Genomic DNA, 19421 nt, shown 5'->3' on the forward strand with positions numbered 1-19421 from the left:
GAGTACTTTCACAAAGGAGAAAAATTATAGATAGGATTGGCATGTCAATGTCATGGCATGGTTAAAGTCTCTCATGGGCCACTTTCCCGGGCAAACAACGGCTTGCAGATAAGAACAACAACGACGAAAGGTTTCATCCCAAAATGTACAAATCTATCATGCCCTTCTATCATAATCATTGTTTTAATACGATTGACCAAAAAAGTCATAATTTTAACATCCTTTTTTCACTCTGCTAGGAAACTAGGCGTGTTTTTGAAATAGAGATATGTTATTTGAACAACTATTTGTTGGATAACTAAAGATATACAAAGAAAAATATGTATTGACATGAAAACCAAAACAATAGAAAAAGAAAGTAAAAACATGTAAGTATGAGAGAGAAAATTGTCACAAAATGATTGTACAAATATCATTTCTCTTTGAAACAACGAGTCATCCTACCATGTGGTTCACAGACACGAGTTAAGGAAGGTAAAAATCGAACTTTCATATTGAAATGACAAAATTATTGATTATTAACTTGAAATCGTATACATGATTTTTAACATTGAATTGTGTCCAATTTAATTTAAATTTTATTAGAGTAACAACATTATTTATCAAAAAGTGATTGATTATCTTTGCCTTTGGAACAATGACGCAACTAATGAAGTAAAATAATCGTGAAGCGATGAAAACTATTTCAACCTCCTCTGATTATAGTTTTAGGGCAACTCTTGCCTTCAAAATTTTCTTGAAGAGTAAAATCCTGCAAAAAGAATCAAAATTTTCTGGAAGAGTAAAATCCTGCAAAAAAAAAAAGGGATTGATTGTAATTGTGTGAAAACAAATAGTAACTTTGGTCAAATTTTACTTAAACCTCATGAGTAATGTTATTTTATAGAACGAAAAATATGAAACTAAAACAATGTCTATGCGTGTACTTTTGTCAATAAAGTACTTACCAAAAATAATATGTATTTAGTAAATGAAAATGAAGTATATATTTGTTTGCACAAGTTTGACCAATAAGTTTCCCAAAAAAGAGCATCCCATTTGATTCTTTCTTCTAACTAGACCATCGACCCGTGCTCCGCACGGGTCCCACCGACTAAAATATGTACGAAAAAGTTATATCATAATAATAAATAAATAAATGAAATATTCACATGATAAAAATGTATAACATTAATCATATCATCTTGACATTAATATATAGTTTGAAAATCGTACATTTTACATTAGATATCATACATTACGAAATACTATAAAAACGACATTTGAAGTGACATTAGTATTTTCACATTCATCATTGGTTATCATCAACCTTTTTTTTTTTTTACGTATTCAACCCATCTCTTAAAGTAACTCTTGTTAATAGTCATTACAAATAAAACAAACAAAAATTGACTCCTTTGAAACTTGATCCAAGCCTTACACCAATTCCATATTAAGTTTGTGCTTGTGTGGCAAGAGTTTGTAATTCCCCTCATTAAATCTTATCATGACATTCTCTAGCTTATATGTTCCTCCTTCTTCAACCATTCCTTGAATCGTTGGCACCAGGAACTTATGAACAGTGGCATGGATACGTCCTCGCTAAACAAAAAATAACTTGTCATTAACATAAACCATAGTATATGTTATTGTAGTGGCAACTTGAAAAACGGATCATTTATTTATACAATCGATTTATATAATATATCTTTTCATCAACCAATATCATGTTCATGAAGATGATATCGTCTGGATTTTCCTTATCACGGATCAGCCATATATGGGCCACACAGACAATCAACTTCAAATCCTTCTTTCCACCTGTCACAGCTGAAATGGGGGTGAAAATGTTTGCCATATTAGCAAGTGCAAGAAAGATTTATATTTGCTTAATTTTGCTTAAAGTCGAGAATGGTTGTATTAGCACAACTAAGTGGTATTTAAATAGGTAATTGGCAGTTCTCTTCGTTAGTTTCAAATGTGATTATTAATCATAGTTTTCTATTGGTAATAATTAATATTCAAAAGTTTTTAATTGCCATTAACTACGTTCTTGATTGCCATTAACACTACATCATAATTACTATTCAAAATCGAATCAACCTTGATACGTGTTATTTTTTGAAATAAGTACGTCATAATTGCTTTTAATATGTAGTAATTGGTAGAGTGGTTAGTGCATAATGCATAAAAGCAATTAAAAGTAATTCCTATACGAAAATATTCGACTTTCAAGTTTTTAATTGTCATTAACGACGTTTTCAAGCCATTAACTACATTCTTAATTGCCTTTAACAGTACGTAATAATTACTATTCAAAATCGAATCAACATTGATACGTGTTAATTTTTGAAATAAGTACGTAGTTAATTGCTTTTAATAGGTAGTAATTGGTAGAGTGATTGGTGCATAATGCATAAAAGCAATTAAAAGTAATTTCTATACGAAAATATTCGACTTTCAAGTTTTTAATTGTCATTAACGACGTTTTCAAGCCATTAACTACGTTCTTAATTGCCATTAACAATACATAATAATTACTATTCAAAATCGAATCAACCTTGATACGTGTTAATTTTTGAAATAAGTACGTAGTTAATTGCTTTAAATAGGTAGTAATTGGTAGAGTGATTGGTGCATAATGCATAAAAGCAATTAAAAGTAATTCCTATACAAAAATATGCGACTTAAAAGTTTTTAATTGTCATTAACGACGTTTTCAAGCCATTAACTACGTTCTTAATTGCCATTAACAATACGTAATAATTCATATTCAAAATCGAATCAACCTTGATACGTGTTAATATTTGAAATAAGTAGGTCATAATTGCTTTTAATAGGTAGTAATTGGTAGAGTGATTAGTGCATACTTTAGTGGTAAAATTCGAGGGAATTTCACCTTGAAACGCATATCTTCCTATCACTCTATATCGGATAACACATTATAGTGTAAAAAATGCATGCGTGAAACATTGAAATGTCAGTAGAATAATGTGATAGGAATTAGTGTATGTGTGAAACAGTAAAAAATGTATGCGTGAAACATTTTCAATTGCCGCTTTCTAAGGGATGTTTATATTATTTCTGATTAGCAATTAGTGTAGGGGAATTAGTTATTTTTGATTAGCAATTAGTGTATGGGAATGTTGACCGACTTGATTATGCTTTAATACGTATTCAATTGCATTAACGAAGTGAGAGAACTTTTTTCAAGTTTGAATAAACGGATGTGATCAAGTGCTTGAACGGATGAGATTACTCGAGCAAGTAGTACATGTTTAGGAGGGAAAAATGCTAGGGAATTAGGGCAAAGTAGGGAGGATTAGGGCAAACATGATAGCCAAGCAAGTCTAGCTTTTATAATAAAGGATATGTCAACTTAATTACTTCCATATGGGATAGTAGAGCACGACACTTTAGAAATAGACATATAAGCTTGCAAATTGGGGGTAGTATAGTCGTCTGAATTTGGATTCATTCACGAAGTCTTTCGTCAAGCAATTCTCATTACCACTTGCTATCTTTAATCTACCTATTCATCATAAAGTTGAATTGTGAACTATACTTAATACTTTGTATGATTGTGATAATTACGTAATCTCTAACTACAAGTGGCAAATGAGAAAATAAATGAAGCGTTTTATGTACATGATGAAGGACAAAACAATATTAAAGAAATTTGTGATATTTTATCACCAGTTTTTTCTAATGTGTGCAATTTTATACACGTATATTAGCTTTGCTTCTCTTCCGCACTCATTTACTTGTTTTGTCAATATATTTCCTTTGCATTTCCGCTTTCTTTCTTTCTTTTTTTTTTTTTTTTATCAAAATGAGTTTGTAGGTATATAAATATGTGATGTTCAACTCACTTGTGTGATTACTTTGAGCTCAATGTGGATAATCCCTCAGGTTCTGCTGGTGACCCAACAGTCTCGATCATGTCTCATTTCCTCTTGGTTATGTGTTTAAGTTAACGTTATCGCGTCCCAATGCCACTGTTGCCATGATTTTGTGAAGCTAGAAATGCAAGCTTCTTTTTAAACGCACAGCTGCGTCAAATTCAATGCTATAACAAACATACACTTTGTCATTTTTTTTTTTCACGTTTCATCATCTCTAGAAGTCCGGTGTTGCACTCCCTCATGTTGTGTTAGTCTATATATATAAGGCCGACCCATAGCATGTGCAAGTTGGACAACCACACCAAACCCAAAATCTTGTCACGGTTAAACCATGACAAAATAGAGCTGTCCTCTACACATTTGCCATGTTTCAACCCTGGTTAAATTGAACCCTACACATTTTCCCACCGTTGAAATCTGGTTAGGTTGAACCCCCCACAAACACCTAAAATGATTAAAACAATCATGAGTCTTTATATCACCAGTAATGACGTCAAGAGTGCCAACCTCTTTTTTATAGTCCTTGACAAAATCAAAGTGACTCATGTTATATTGCATAATATTTTTTCCCTTTCTTAAGCAACAAAGCCTTTTGATTCACCGACGAAACCACTAGGGAGTAATGTTGGCCATTTACTTGATCAAGTTAGCAAAATTTAATTGTCCATGTTCGATGCCAACAATATTGATCATGGTCAATTGAACTACTAGTGAGTTAAACAAAATTACGGCAATATTATAATGTTGTTAAAACTCTAAAGTGAAGAAGTTTTGTTAAAATTATGGTAGTTGACCCACCGTGTGCATTATTATTAGAGTATTACTTTTCCCACCCTATGTCTTTCCTCGAGCGCCCTATATTTTTCCCAATTTTACCCCTAATCCGGATTACGTACTCCAAAACGTATTGTTAGTATTCTTCAGATGTTTCCGGATTTTAAAATTCGGAATAGTATTTTAGCAGAACTTTTGCAATTTTAAGCTCTACAATTCGTAAAATAAAATTCGAATAAAATAAAAAACAGAAATAAAAAGACACAAACATAAAAACAACTCATTTTATTAATATATGAACAATACATTACAATAATTTTCAAGCTTTTTAAGCTTATTACATAAGATCCTAAATCTATTTCTAATCTCCTAAGAGCCTAATTCTAATCTCCTAAGAGCCTAACCACTGCTATGTGATAAGACATAGCAGTAGCTTGGCTATTGGAGGAAAGCCGGAGGAGGGGGGAAGAGGAGGGCGGGAAGAAGAAACCAATGCCCCTGAGGGAGGTGGGGGGTGCTCAGACTTACGCCCAGACAGACGAAGCTAAGAACCACACTGACCCACATGACCCTCAGAAGAACCCCCCTTCGTTGCAGCGCGGTTCCATCCCCATTGACCGTTCATACAAACCCTGAAAGTTTTCAACGAGGCCCTTATCTATGAAAGGCCAACGATGGAAAACCATGGTTGTAGAAGGAAGAAGAGGAGGAGAGGGATGGTGTGAGAAATGGTGGGGTTTGGAAGGGTATTTATAGGGAGGGGTGGGTGAAAAATGGTTGGGAAGCCATAAATGCAGTCAAAAAACGTGGTAAAACACGTTTTTTTGACTTGACCACTGTCAAAAACGTGTGGTGCAGACCACCGGCCATGACACTAACGCGGTCCGGAAAATACAATCTGGAATTCACCTTTGGTTTCCGAGTTTTATTTTCCGGATTAATGCGATTATGGTGTGAACGAGGGAAAAGTTGACACTTCTTTGTAGGGCTAAGGACATTCCGGAATGTATAATCCGGAATGATTCAGCACTTTTGAAAGAGAGCCATTAATGTGGGTTTGGACGGTTACAACCACTAACACGTTTTCATTTACTATATTAATGACCTAGGACTTGTTTAAGGCTATAAATAGGCTTCCATCTTCAACAAATACCTCCATTCTTCACTTCACCTCTTTTCTTCAAACGTTTTTAGTTTTTTAGGGGTGTCGGTGGTGTCATGGTCATTGTTGACCGTTCCTATGAACCCTGCAATATCATTTCAGCTTGTGTGGGGTTCATATAACGGTCAACAGAGACCCTTGACATCAAAGAAAGACACAAAATATTCATATCGTTTTTGTTCGGATTTAATTTTTCGGAAATCTCTTCACCTCTTTTCTTCAATTTTCTTCAAATGTTTTTAGTTTTTTAGGGGTGTCGGTGGTGTCATGGTCATTGTTGACCGTTCATATGAACCCTGCAATAGCATTTCAGCTTGTGTGGGGTTCATATAACGGTCAACAGAGACCCTTGACATCAAAGAAAGACACAAAAAAGCGCACAACATCTGGTCCAGATTTTATTTTTCGGAAGTAACTAACAATCTGGTTCGGAAAACATAATCCGGACCAGAGGTATTTTTGGAATTTTTGCAGGGCGCGAGAAGATAGTAGGGTGGGAAAAGTAAATCTCTTATTATTATTGAGATTTTTGTCTTGTTTCTGAGCCACGTTTACTTCTTCTAGAAGCAATGGGTCGGTGCTACCATTATTGCTTGGGAGAAACACTTGCATAGACACAGGCCTAACACCTGTCTCTTGGTCACAGCCAATAGAATTTTGACAATTCATGTTTATGAGTTTTTAAATCGGTTAAAGGATTAACTGATTTCATATAAGATTCTACTAAGTCGGTTGAGTAAAAGAGCGACTTTGATAAGTTTTTGTCTTTTTTGAAAATATAATATTTTTATTTTCATTTTTAACTTCATCCCTTAGGATTGTAATGCTGGCTCTGATACCAGGTTACGCGCAGGGTCGCCAGCGGAATTTTCTCGAACTTGATTTAACATTTGTTCGATTTTAATTAAACCTTGAAATGGTTTTAAGAGTGTTTTAGCTCTTTCTCTTTGTGTATTTGTAAGATTTTCTAAATCTTCTATTTCTCTTAGAAAGTCTTCGATATATTCTATATGGTATTGTACTAATTCTTTGGAATGAAAAAGAATTTGTCTTAAGACAATTTTTCTATGATAAAATTCTATATCAGAGACTATGTTCTCTAATCTTTCTTTAAAGAGTTTTACTTCTGTTATAAGACCTAATCCAGGCATTATATAATCTTTTCTAAAGATTGTTCAAATTCAGTTAATTTTTGGGATGGCCATAACAGGGTTGTGGCTCTTTCTTTTTGTGTAACAGAAATATTTTCTGTTTCTTCTAATTCTTTTATCATTTCATCTATGTATGAGATTTGTAAGATCATTAAATCATGGATTCCCCAAATTGTGTTTTTCATTTCTATTCTAAAGAAATTTTCTTCTATTTTGTTAACTAGGGTGTCTAGTTTTATTCTGAATAATTTTAGTTCATTTTTTATTGTTATTCCTGGCATTATAATTTTTTATTAATACCTGAAAGTTCAGTTTTTATTTCTGATAAAGCTTTATTAAGCTTTCTTTTTTCATAACTATCTAATGAATTTCTCGCGGGTAGAAACTTTGGTTCACTTGTGCTTTCTTCTTGTTCTAGAAGAGGTGTTCTTTCTATAGTCATAATAGATTTTGACCTCTTTAATGGTTTTAGAATTGGTGATTCTAATTTTATTAGTGGGGCAAATAGTTCATCTATTTGTATTTTTTCTTTTCCACTAAATTCTATACTGTAGTGAGAATTACTTAATGCATAATTCATTTTATAACTTATGCTAAAAGGATGGTTTCCTGGTCTCATAAGGGTTTGGTCCTTAAGTTTATAATGAATTACTAAGGATCTGTCTAGATCTATATCATTTAGACTTAAACCTATCTGTAGATTTATGTCAAATTTTAATTTTCCACACTTTAAATTTCCCTCTCCTTGGGTTATTAGTGAATGTTTTTCATTCATCCTAGCATCTTCAATAAGAAGTTCTAGTTCTGCATCTATTCCTTTCATAAAAGTACTTTTTATGATTATTTGGATAGTTGATATATGAATATATCCTATCTTCCGTCTTTTTTCTAACGATAGATGTTTTAATCTACTATTAATTTGTTCACTATCAATTAAGGATATTACAACAGATCCGTTTGTTGATTCCATTGGTATGGCAACTTCTCCTACCATCATTCCATATTTTAGTATGTTTTCTCTGGATAATTTTTCTTTTATCAAGGAAAAAATACTTTTTTGTTTGAAATTTTCTTCAGGTTTTAAGGTAAAATCTACCTTTTCTATATGATCTATTAATACATCTGCTACAAAACCAGATGAATTTTCTTTTATCATACTATATTCCATTATGAAATGTAAAAATTATAAAATATTTAAAATCATACCTGACTTTGTCTTGGATTTTTGATGATTCTGATCTTTCGATCCTTTGAAATTTGAAATAATCTTTCGATTATTGATATTGAAACTAAAAATCTTTCGATTTGGTTATGACAACCTCAAATCCTGCGAAGTCCTTTCCCACAACGTTTTTCAAACTAAAGGTACTTACTTCATTGATTTTAGTTGTAGTTTACAAGTGAGCATCGAGGCTCTTATTTATAGGAGGAAATGACTTACAGAGTAGGTCACATGTCACTTTCCTTCCAGCTCAAAAGAAAAACAAACAAAACACGCAAAGGAAAAAGTAAAAGCATTATCACATAAGGTGATAAGATTTTCAACTAAATGGACCCCATCTGACTCAGATGATAAGGTTCCATTATTACATCTTTTTTCCTACGGCCATTTACATGACGCGTGTCTAGGCTTTTTCTTTTGCCTTATCTTTTGTTGCTGAAGTTGTCGGTATTTTGGCTTCTTCTGCCGACACTTTGTCTTTTGCACACCATTTACAGATATGCCCTTTGTAGGTTGAGAAATATTGGCAACATTCCTGTTGTACTTCGTCTGGAATTCTATGGAGACCATTTTCGAATCCTGAGAATAGTTCTTCGAATTGAAGCGTTTGTTTGAGGTGCTCTGTAGAGACCTTTTTCTTCGAGTCGCATACCATGAGACAATAATCTGAGACATATAAGACTTTATAATTGGTAATGGATGACCCATACTTGATTAGATAATCATAAAAACGCTTCATTTGTTGAACAAATGAGATTAATGTCCATCCAACACTTGTTGCATTTGGTTCTAGATAGGTTTTGTTTGAAATACCTATCTTTATAGCTGTTCTTGGTCTTACAGCCATCTGATTATTTTCTTCTTCGAACCATGGATATGTTTGTTCGAATTGGAGAAATATCTCTCTTCCTTTGGCAAGGAAGTCATTAAATCTTTTTGCTGTATCACCGATCTCTTTTGGAAGATCAGCAAGTTCTTGAAATCTGTAACCTTCTTTTTCCTCAAGATATACAGTTTTGAGCATTCCATAGTCATAGAATTCTTTAAGTAATTCCTTGGATATTCCTGGGACTGTATTAGCTTTTACCCCATGTTTAGTATTAACTGGATAAAAGCATTCAATTGCTAGTTCTTCCTTGAAGTTGGCTAGCCATCTCCACTTTCCCATAAAATCATCAATGGTTTTTATCTTGTTTTTTTCTTTTTGAAGGTTTATGATTGATCCTACTGAAACCTTCTTTTTAGATTCCATTTTTGATGGTTGACCAATATCTTTTGCTATGGCCATTTCCTTGTAGGAAGCCTTATAAGCTTCTTTTGCTTCTTCCATTGTTGGATAAGATTTGTGTCTGACATTTTTGCCATTAATGTGGAGGCTTGCAATTGCCCAATTGTTGTAGATGCCTTTCATTGGACCATCAAAGATGACATACACCTTCTTTGCTGGTTGTAGATCGACAGCATCGCTTGGTTGGTCTGAACCATTTTTTGACTCTTCATCTTCTTGTTCGACTTTGTCAGCCCATGACTTTTTCGTTTCTTCCTCTGGCATAGAACCTGCTGAAGATGTTGATGAAAAACTTTGTTGTTCATTCAAAGTCTTTTTTGTTGGTTCCTCTGTTGTTGTTGGAGCTTCAACATTTATGATCTTGGTTAGACTTTCGATCATTTTCACCATCTCCCCCCTCTCTGAAGAGAGCTGTTTTAGCTTTTGACTATGAATTTCAATCTGCTCATCTTTTTGCTTCAAGCTATTGTAGAGAACTTTTAGAGCTTGCTCCATTCTCTTGTCAGAGTATCTGCAAAACAATTGTTTTCTGATTTTATTAGTTGAATATAAGGATAGAACTGTTGGATGCGCATTTGCCATCTAACAAGTCTTCCTTGTTTATGATCAACTTTTAAATTGTAGCGCCAAAATCCGCTAGCATAAGTTGAATCAGTTCGTAATAAAAATCTTGATGGAATTAAATCCATTCTCCATTTTTCTAAAACATTTAAACAAGAAAGGGTTTCTTTCTCATTGATATGATATCTTGTTTCAGCATCTTTAAAAGAACCCGAAACATACTTGCATAAAACAAGATCTTTATCCTTAATTCGGATGTTATTACTTGAATAATCAAGTTTTGAATCAGTTGAAACTGATGTTTTATCTGATCGCCCATTAGGGATATCTGATTTTAACTGTGGGGTTGCGCCCACAATGGTATAGGATTGTTGTGGGGTTTCGTCCTCAACATATCCATTGAGATTTAATCCCAATTTTTGTTTGCCATTAGGTAGAGCTCTCATAACTCCAGCCCATGTAAACTGATTTGCATCAACATTTACAACCAAAAAATCATTTTCTGTTGGGTTGTATAGTTGTGGTAAAACTTTTAATTTTCCTTTCAAGGATTTTACAGCCTCAGTATCTTTTTGTGTCCATGACCATGGCACTTTTTCAGATATCTTCTTCTGTAAAACTTTTCTATCATTTGCTAAATCTTGGAGAAATCCTTCATTAGCAATATAATTTAAACATCCCAAAAATCTTTGGATTTGTTTTCTATCTGCTAATTGATCGGGAAAAAGTAAAAGTTTTTCTTGAACATGTGGTGATAAATCGAGTTTTCCTCCTTCTCTTATAATAAGACCAAGGAATTCGATTTCTTGTTTTAAAAGTATTGACTTTTTTCTAGATAGAACAATTCCTCTATCTTTTATTCTGTTTAAAACAGTAGTAACATCTTTAATATGTTGTTCTTTACTTCCTTTAGTAAAAATTAATATGTCATCGATATATACAAAACAAATATGATCAAGACCCTTAAGAGTATTGTCCATAAATCTTTGATATATTGATGGTGCTTGTTTTAAACCAAATGGTAAAACATTCCATTCAAAATGTCCTTCTGGACAACTGAAAGCTGTTAAAGGTTTAGTTTCTTCTGATAACCTTAACTGCCAGTATCCAGATTTTGCATCTAAAGATGAAAACCAATTACATCCTCTAATTTTTTCAAAAACGTAATCTTTTCTTGGTAACTTATATGAGTCACTTATAGTTGCCTCATTAAGTTTTTTATAATTGATCACCATTCGAGCTTTTCCTCTTTTTATCTCATTATGTTTTCTGACATAAAAAGCTGGCGCTGAATGTGGACTAATAGAAGGACTTATTAATCCTTTCTCTAATAGTTCTGCTATTTCTTTTTTAAATTCATCCTTATCTTCTCCTGAATAAGGGATTTTGTAAAGGGCTTTGACTTCCTTTTTAGGGTCTTTAAGTTTTACAACAATTAAATCTTGAATTTTGTTTACTATAGTATCCAATGGATTTTCAGAACAAACTTGATCTAGATGATGTTCTAAATTTTGTTCAGTTGTTAAATAAAACTTTCTCTTATCCCACATACATCTAAGTATATTGAGATTTTCTGAAATTGCTTTTAAAATTTCATTTTTTGTTATAATATTTGTTGTAACAAATTCACTTTCTTTTGGGTTATTTATATCAAACCAATTTAATGTTATAGTGTCAGTTTTTTGAATAAAAGGATTATATAACTTTAAAAAGTTATTCCCTATTATCAAATCTATTCCAGAATCATGTTCATAGATTGATTTCACATAGAAGTATCTATGTTCAATTTTTATAAAAACATGTTTTAGAACAAACCAGATTTGGTGTTTTTTCTTATCAGCAAAGATAATTTCTTTTGGTTTTTGTAGTCTAATCCATCCTTCCTTAATTATGGATTTTCTACCAAAACATAAAGTAGCACCTGTATCAATGTAACCCATAATTTTCTTTTTATTCAGTGTTACCTGGATAAATGTTGCATTAGGATTTCCATTCTTTAAAATTTTCCTACTCATTCTTCAATTTCTTCTTCAGTAGTATATTCAAAAATACTACTTTCGTCAGAATCTATATCTGATTCTATTGGTTCGAAACCTACTTCCCAAATTAATTTCAAGGTTTCTTTTTTAGAATCTTTCTTTTTAGGACATTCATTTGCATAATGTCCTTCTTCATTACACAACCAACATGTGCATGTTTTCTTCCCTTTAGGACATGAATTCTTTTTAGGATATTTTTTATTTCTCCTAAAGTATTTTTGTTTATTAAATTTCTTAGGAAATTTTCTTTTCCTTTTATATTCAGAGTGGTCTATTTTCCTAAAAACTTTTTTCTTTTTCTTTCTTCTAGGTTTACTACAACCATAGTTTCCTACTTTGTTTTGAATTCTATCACAGCAAACATTTATTTTTGCTTCTCTTTTAGCAGTTTTTTCCATGCATTTTTCGGATATCCACTTTCTCAAAGCAGTTATTCTTGTTCCTAGGGTATCGTCTAATCCTACCATCACTTCTAAATGTTCTTGGATTATTTTTTCCATTATTGTTCCTACAGATGATGGAAGTTTATTGTAGAATAATCCTAAAAGATTATATTGTAGTCTCTTTTGTGGAGATATTGCATAATAATATTTGCTAAATTCACAAATAAATGGTTCAACATAGCACATATCACAGATTCTTAGATTAAAGATTCTATGGATGTTTGTATTCATTAAGTCTGCTTCTGCTTCTGGCGCATCAAAACCTACGAATTCTTTTTTCAGAATTGAATAAACATGATTTATTACCTCTTCGGTTGTTGATGGAAGTTCTGAGTCTGATTGTTCAGACATAAAACTCCAAGCATTTCCTATGGTTTTTGTTTTTAAATAATTGAAAATACTTTTTGGACTTAGTTTTCCTAATGTAGGATCTAATTGGATTGTTACCATGTGATCATGATACCAACTTCTAAGTTCCTTTTTAGTATCTTCACTACAATCAATGTTTAAAACATTATCTTCTTTGTGACGATTTATTGTAGGTATATATTTAGATGGTACTTGTTTAAATTTTCTTTCATCCATTTTATTTTGAATGATTTGTTGGTCAATAAATTTTTCACTATCCTCTTGACGTCCTCTTTTACGTCCCATTTCTGATGATTCTGGTTGCTCATCAGTTTTTACAAGTCCTACTTGAGGTTCTTCTTCCATACTAAAAGAACTATCTGAATCAAAGTCGTAGACAAATTTGTATCCGTCATCAGATTCTTCGGTTATTTGGTTTTTTCTATTAATGTCTAAAGAAGCCATTAATGTTTGTAATTCATTTAGCTGATTAGCTATTTCTTCTTCTGTTTCGTCCATTTTTAAGGTAATGGCGCAAAGAAGTTAATTTCTTTTCCTGATTTTTCAATTTTTTCTGGAATTTCTACCATATCTCCCCCTTCTTTTTTGACAAAAGTTTGTAATTCTTCTAGGGTTAGACATTTATCCCTTATAGGCAAGAGTTTTAATAGATCGATTAAATCATCTATTTTAACGCAAAGTTTTTCATCCAATAATTTTTGATTTTCTTCTAAGTTAGATAATTTCTCATTGAGTTTTTCTTCAAAATCTTTTTCTAGTAGAACTTCTACTATTTTATCTAACTGTTTCTGAAGTACTGTTAGGTTTTCAAAAATATCTTGTATATTTTCACTTACACCTTTACTAGCCATGTATGAACTTTTGTATTTTAAGGCTTAAAAGATTTGCAAAATTTTCATACTCCCAGTATGTAGTATAATTATCTTCAAATATTAGAAACCAATATGCTGTTTCTCTTAACCAATTAATTTGGTTTCTCATTCTAATTATATTATTATAATTAGGTTCTAATATAAATGGTTGGGGTATTATTTTCCCAAATGGGTTTATCAATCCATCCATTACTTATCTTGCTAGTTTTTTAAGACTGTTTCTGAGTTGTTCAGCTTTGACTACGTATCTTGAAAAGAGATGATAATCAAAATTTTCTTTCAGATAATAAGTAGCTGTTTCATCACACCATTTAATCTGTGCTTTAACCAGACATATTTCTTGGTAATTAGGATTTAAAATAAATGGCAACAAGACTATTTTTCCTTTTGGATTTTTAAAATATTTTCTTTGAGACTTTTTAAGCCGGTTTTTGCAAGAACTGGTTTTAGAAGTTTTTGACATGTGTCAAATTTTTACTTGTTGTGTCCAAGGATGACGTGTTGGGGTTGTGTGCAAGGAAGATTTTCTCTATTGCTTGGTTAGAGAGAAAAAAAAATTGAAGAGACCAAAAAAATACAGAAAAAAAAAAAGAAAGTATGATTACATGAATGTTTAATTGAAACAAGGGTGGTGAGAAAATGTACCAACCACATGCTCAGATGCTTTCAAATGCTCAGTTATACCTGGACCTTACTAATCGTTTAACTTAATAAAAAATAGGGTCATGTTAACCAGTGCCGCTTTGGGAGTACTGGTTAATGAAACTAAAAAAAGTAAGTTTTAAAATAAAAGTAATACGTTTTATGCTTTTGAAGAGTTAACAGCACAAGTTTCAATGTAATACTTACTATATTAGACTCCTTAACCAGTGCCCCGGGAGCACTGGTTAACATTACCCTAAAAAATATGGCTAATACAAAGTGACGAATATTAGACTCCTTAACCAGTGCTCCGGGAGCACTGGTTAACATTACCCAAAAAATATGGCTAATACAAAGTGACGATGCATAGAATAATTCAAGTAGTTATAGTTATAGCTAGGTTACGATCATAATCTCCGGCGGTGTGTAAAATAAGTCTATTCAAGAACCAAAAAATAAAAAAATATTCTGAATAATATATATTACTCCCTCTGGTCACTATTATAAGCAAATTTCTACTTTTTAGATTCATTCAATAAATGATGTATGTGGTCTACAATATAGACCACATACATCATTTATTGAATGAATCTAAAAAGTCAAAATTTGCTTATAATACTGACCGAAGGGAGTATTTGTAAGTTTTTAAAGAGTAGTGCTATTTAACCCGATAAACATTATGCCGAATTGATCCCCATAATACAGTTGACCAATAATATATCTGCCAGGTCGGAAAATAGGGGAGAGAATGGGGTAGTTTAGGGAAGTTATTGAGGAAAAAAGTGTTCGTGAGACTTTCTTAAAAAAATTTCGCTATAAAAAGCAATACAGGTTTTTAAAATGAATTTCAAAAATCATTATTTTCTTAAACAACTTAACTTCTTTTACAAGAATAAATTAACAATAACTAAATAATTGGATTTAAGTGGTTTAAAAATCAATTTTCCTTACCTTCTAGACAACTTAAGACAAATCATTCGAAAAAAATATAACTCAATTATTAAATGGAATGATATTTTATCAGATTTTCTTTATTTTCTAACCGAACTTATAATATTTCTAAGCATATTTCAAGAAAGAGGGTGAATTAAAGTGGATTCTCATGAGATCTAAAGACATTTTTTCAGGGATGTAAATGCATTATTAAAAAATCTTTATACTACCATTTTTCCATTATTTTTTATATAAGAAATGGACTTAAATTAGGAAATCAATTGAGGCAAACTAACGACACTTACATAATTTTATATGGAAAGTTTCAAAGAACGAGGAAAAGCATCAAATGAAATACAATTAAAATCTAAGAGTCAACACACCGAATAGCCTCGCGATATACGTCATAGAATGAAATGCTCCATCAAGAACGGTGGAGAAGAGAGATCACCTCTTAAATACTCCCTCCGTTTCAAAATGAGCGTCGCTTTAGGCAAAAAAAATTGTTTTAAAATGAATGTCACTTTCAGTTTCCAATGCAAAAATAACTTTTTCTTTTCAATTGTACCCTCCAATTAATACTCAGCACACTACTTCCAAAGTATTACTTTTAAAACTAACCAATAGTTAATAAGGATAATTTGGTAAAATAACCATTCTCTTTCTTTTAATCGTTGCATTTCTTAATATGTGTGTAAACACTTAAAACGATAGTCATTTTGAAACGGAGGGAGCAAGAGATCGAAAAAAAGTACTTAGAGATGAGTCTTAATTGACTTTACTGACCACGACTAAAGAATCCTTGAAATGGCATTTTTTTATTCAATTGATTTGCCATTTCTATTTCAATGTGAAGGGTACATACTACATAGCTCTGTCCATAAAGCATACCACGAATCAAGTCGATTGTAGAAGCCACAAATGAACTTATCGCAAGAGTTCCTAATCAAACCTCCACAGGTAGAAATTTATGAAGACATTTTATGAGAAACATCAACATTAACCTTATAATAATGATCATGTGGTGGCGGAGGAGTCCACGAAACCTCTATCATTCGTCTCCGGGTAAAGACTGGGAATCCATACGAAGGTTTGAGGACGAAATAAACTAGTTTAGTTCGTTGCAAGACAAAAATGTTGATTGCCAATCTTCCTGTTAAACACCATGTTATTTCTATCTTTCGAAAATCGTAAAGAACAACTCCAAAAAAGATTTGCCAATTTTCATGAGTATTAAAAAGATAAATGTTAACTTGTGCCATCAAAGACACATGTTAAAGAACTTATTATAAATATGTATGGGAAAAAAGGAAAAAATATTGGAAAAGAAGAAAACGGCATTATCAAATATCAATTTGTATGGGAGAAAAGGAAAAAATATTGGAAAAGAAGAAAAAGGCGTGGACGGCAGGATTCGAACCTGCGCGGGCAAAGCCCACATGATTTCTAGTCATGCCCGATAACCACTCCGGCACGTCCACTGATCTGTTAAGCATTTCACAAAACATTAATATTCCAATTCCTTTTAACAATTTATGTTTGGTATCACAGTTTGCTAGAATTACAATTAGCATTGGTGTCTTTTGTGTTTTTGAGTTTGCTTGCATTGTTGTTGGTTGAGGTTATTAACTCATTAAACTGGGTTATGGACAGGAAGGTGAAGCTTTTGTAAACTATATATTAAGTTTTTTCCTGGGGAAGGATACTAACTAGAGTTCCTTGTTGATTTGAATAAAACAATTCAGTGAAGAAGACATTGACGACGCTAAGAAATGCTTTGAGCCTTCTGAAGTGGGCTTTTGATGATTTGAATAAAACAGTTCTGTATAAAACTGCTTCTGTTCATTCTAGAGGTCATGACTCATGACTTTAAGTAAGCATTCAACAATGGCATGGCATAGGATCAAACTAAAAGACAAAAAACAAATGTGCTGTGAAACCAAATTCATTTGTTAGAAAAAACATTGCTCACTCTTACCGTGATAAATGCTTAGAAGCAAGGTCTATCTGTTGTTCTAACTTCATTGTGTTCAAGGCCTTTAGTTATGTCCTATGTAAAAGTACTATATTCTTGAGTAATCCTTTTATAGTGTTTCAAATCCTTCCACTTTGTATGTGTGAGTTTAATTTGCCTCTTCAAAGTTGGATGAAAGTGATTTGAATTTTTGTAATAACTCTACAGAATCATACATCCTTTATTTGATAGAATGCAAAACATCAATGTACGTGGATCTGTATCACCCTGTTATGGTTTGTGTTCTCTTATACGCAGCTTGTCAATTTCCTTGAATTACGCGTCGTGTTGGATGTTACAGACTTATAATACTAAGCTTAGTTGTTAGATACTTTTTCTAACTAATCAATGTGTTGCTAGCGCTAGTCATAGGCAAGGCTGTGTGATAATGCACATTATATTTAATTTGAGTAGGCTCTTATTTGTTTGGTGTGCCAATAAAGGTGTGCTACAAACATTTTTTTCTATGCTTTTGAGGTTACACAAAGCTAACGTTTTAAAGCTTTTTAGTTGAGTTACTGTTGTAATAGAATATGGAAATGCTAAAAAAGAAAACAATTTTTTTACATACTCTTAGATCTTGATGCACGCAAACTTACTACTTTACTATGTTCTCTACTCACCCACAAAGTCCAACACCTTGAACTTTGCATAAGTAGGCTATAATATCAAAATACTACCTATGTGTTACCCCGTCGCGTCGTTACCCAGCATCCCACTCCTTGACTAAACTATATTGTTACAACTTGGCGGCTTTACTCTATTTATCTCATCTGGTATTCGACTGCCAACCCTCAAGAATCAAGACTTTAAATCTTTCACATGCTATCTTAGAAAATGATATATCAGTTGAACAATTCTTTTCTGAGGGGTGCCTTGTCCTACAAGACTTGACTTTGTATCATTGCTATTGGTTGTGCATCAAGCAGATCACCATTGCTACTTCCACATTGAGGATTTGGACCATCAATTTTGACCCTTATTGCCTCAGTCAAGATTGATGTTGTCAATATTTTATCTTTCACTTGCACAAGTTATCCAACCATAAAGCTTCTCATTCTCCATAGTTGATTGATGCATATATTGAATTTCACATACACTTTCCATCACAAACAAGGCAACATGTTTCTCCTTATTCAGTTGTGCTATTGAGTGGACCTGCAGCAAGTGTCAAGTCTCTCACACTATCAGAGGACACTTTGAAGGTATGTACTATCTTTTTAAATAGCGTGTGTGTATAAGATAATGCGTATTGACTCACAATGTCGCCTTTAGTTGTGTTTCCCATGCAAATCTATTTCTGTTTCATTTTTCTAGGATCTTCTCTATGCAATTGATCATCTCCATCTCCTTCCCGAGTTCCACAATTTCACACATCTTTGTCTGCATCGGAGGATTAAACCTTTCACTAGAAAAACATTAATGGAATTCCTTTTAAGGTGTCCTAAACTGGAAGCTCTTGCAGTTGCAGGCAAGGGAAGTTGTGACATTTAGTTTAAGTGAATCGTTTTTTTTTTAGTAGGAAATTAAAGTTTCTTGTTTAACTTTAATAAGGTGCAGTTAAGTTAAATGGCTTCCTTCATTAATAGTTTATGGGGTTTGCATTTCATGAACTGAATCAATTTATACTACTTTATATTATTGGAACTCTCTTTTGTTTCGTTGTTAAGTGTTTGCTTGGAAATGAAACCATGTAACAATGCAAGTATGGTTTGGTTGGAAATGAAGCTTGACATGATTTTGGGAAATTGTCCATCAAAACTTGGACATGCAGGTTTCATCAATCTTCTGAATTTTGGGAAAATATAGAATCAAAATCAATATATGAGTCAAGTTTTGTTGATATCCGGACTTACACTAAATCTCAATCGTAAAATCAAATGAATCATATGGCTATGAATATTCGGCTGTGAAATTAAAACATGAGTCCGTGTGCTATTAGTTGTTTTCTTTTGCTTTTCTACATTCTGGGTCATCAAACATAATTCGTTAAAGTTTAGATCAAACCAAACCCACTGCTACTCATACTAGCAAACTAATTCATTCATTGATTTTTTAGAATACATG

General features: G+C 32.5%; 1 non-coding gene and 1 pseudogene across 1 annotated transcript; one reads left to right on the forward strand and one right to left on the reverse strand.

Annotated features, from left to right (window-relative positions):
- Window positions 1-9617: 9617 nt before the first annotated feature.
- LOC146951369 (uncharacterized) lies at window positions 9618-18848 on the forward strand (annotated as a pseudogene).
- On the reverse strand, window positions 16740-16821 carry TRNAS-AGA (transfer RNA serine (anticodon AGA)). Its single transcript has one exon. It is a non-coding gene; the product is annotated as a tRNA-Ser (tRNA).
- Window positions 18849-19421: the final 573 nt, after the last annotated feature.

The sequence above is a fragment of the Medicago sativa genome, chromosome 2 (genome assembly GCF_051527215.1).
Source record: "Medicago sativa cultivar Bolivia chromosome 2, Bolivia_mono, whole genome shotgun sequence".
Taxonomy (NCBI): Eukaryota; Viridiplantae; Streptophyta; class Magnoliopsida; order Fabales; family Fabaceae; genus Medicago; species Medicago sativa.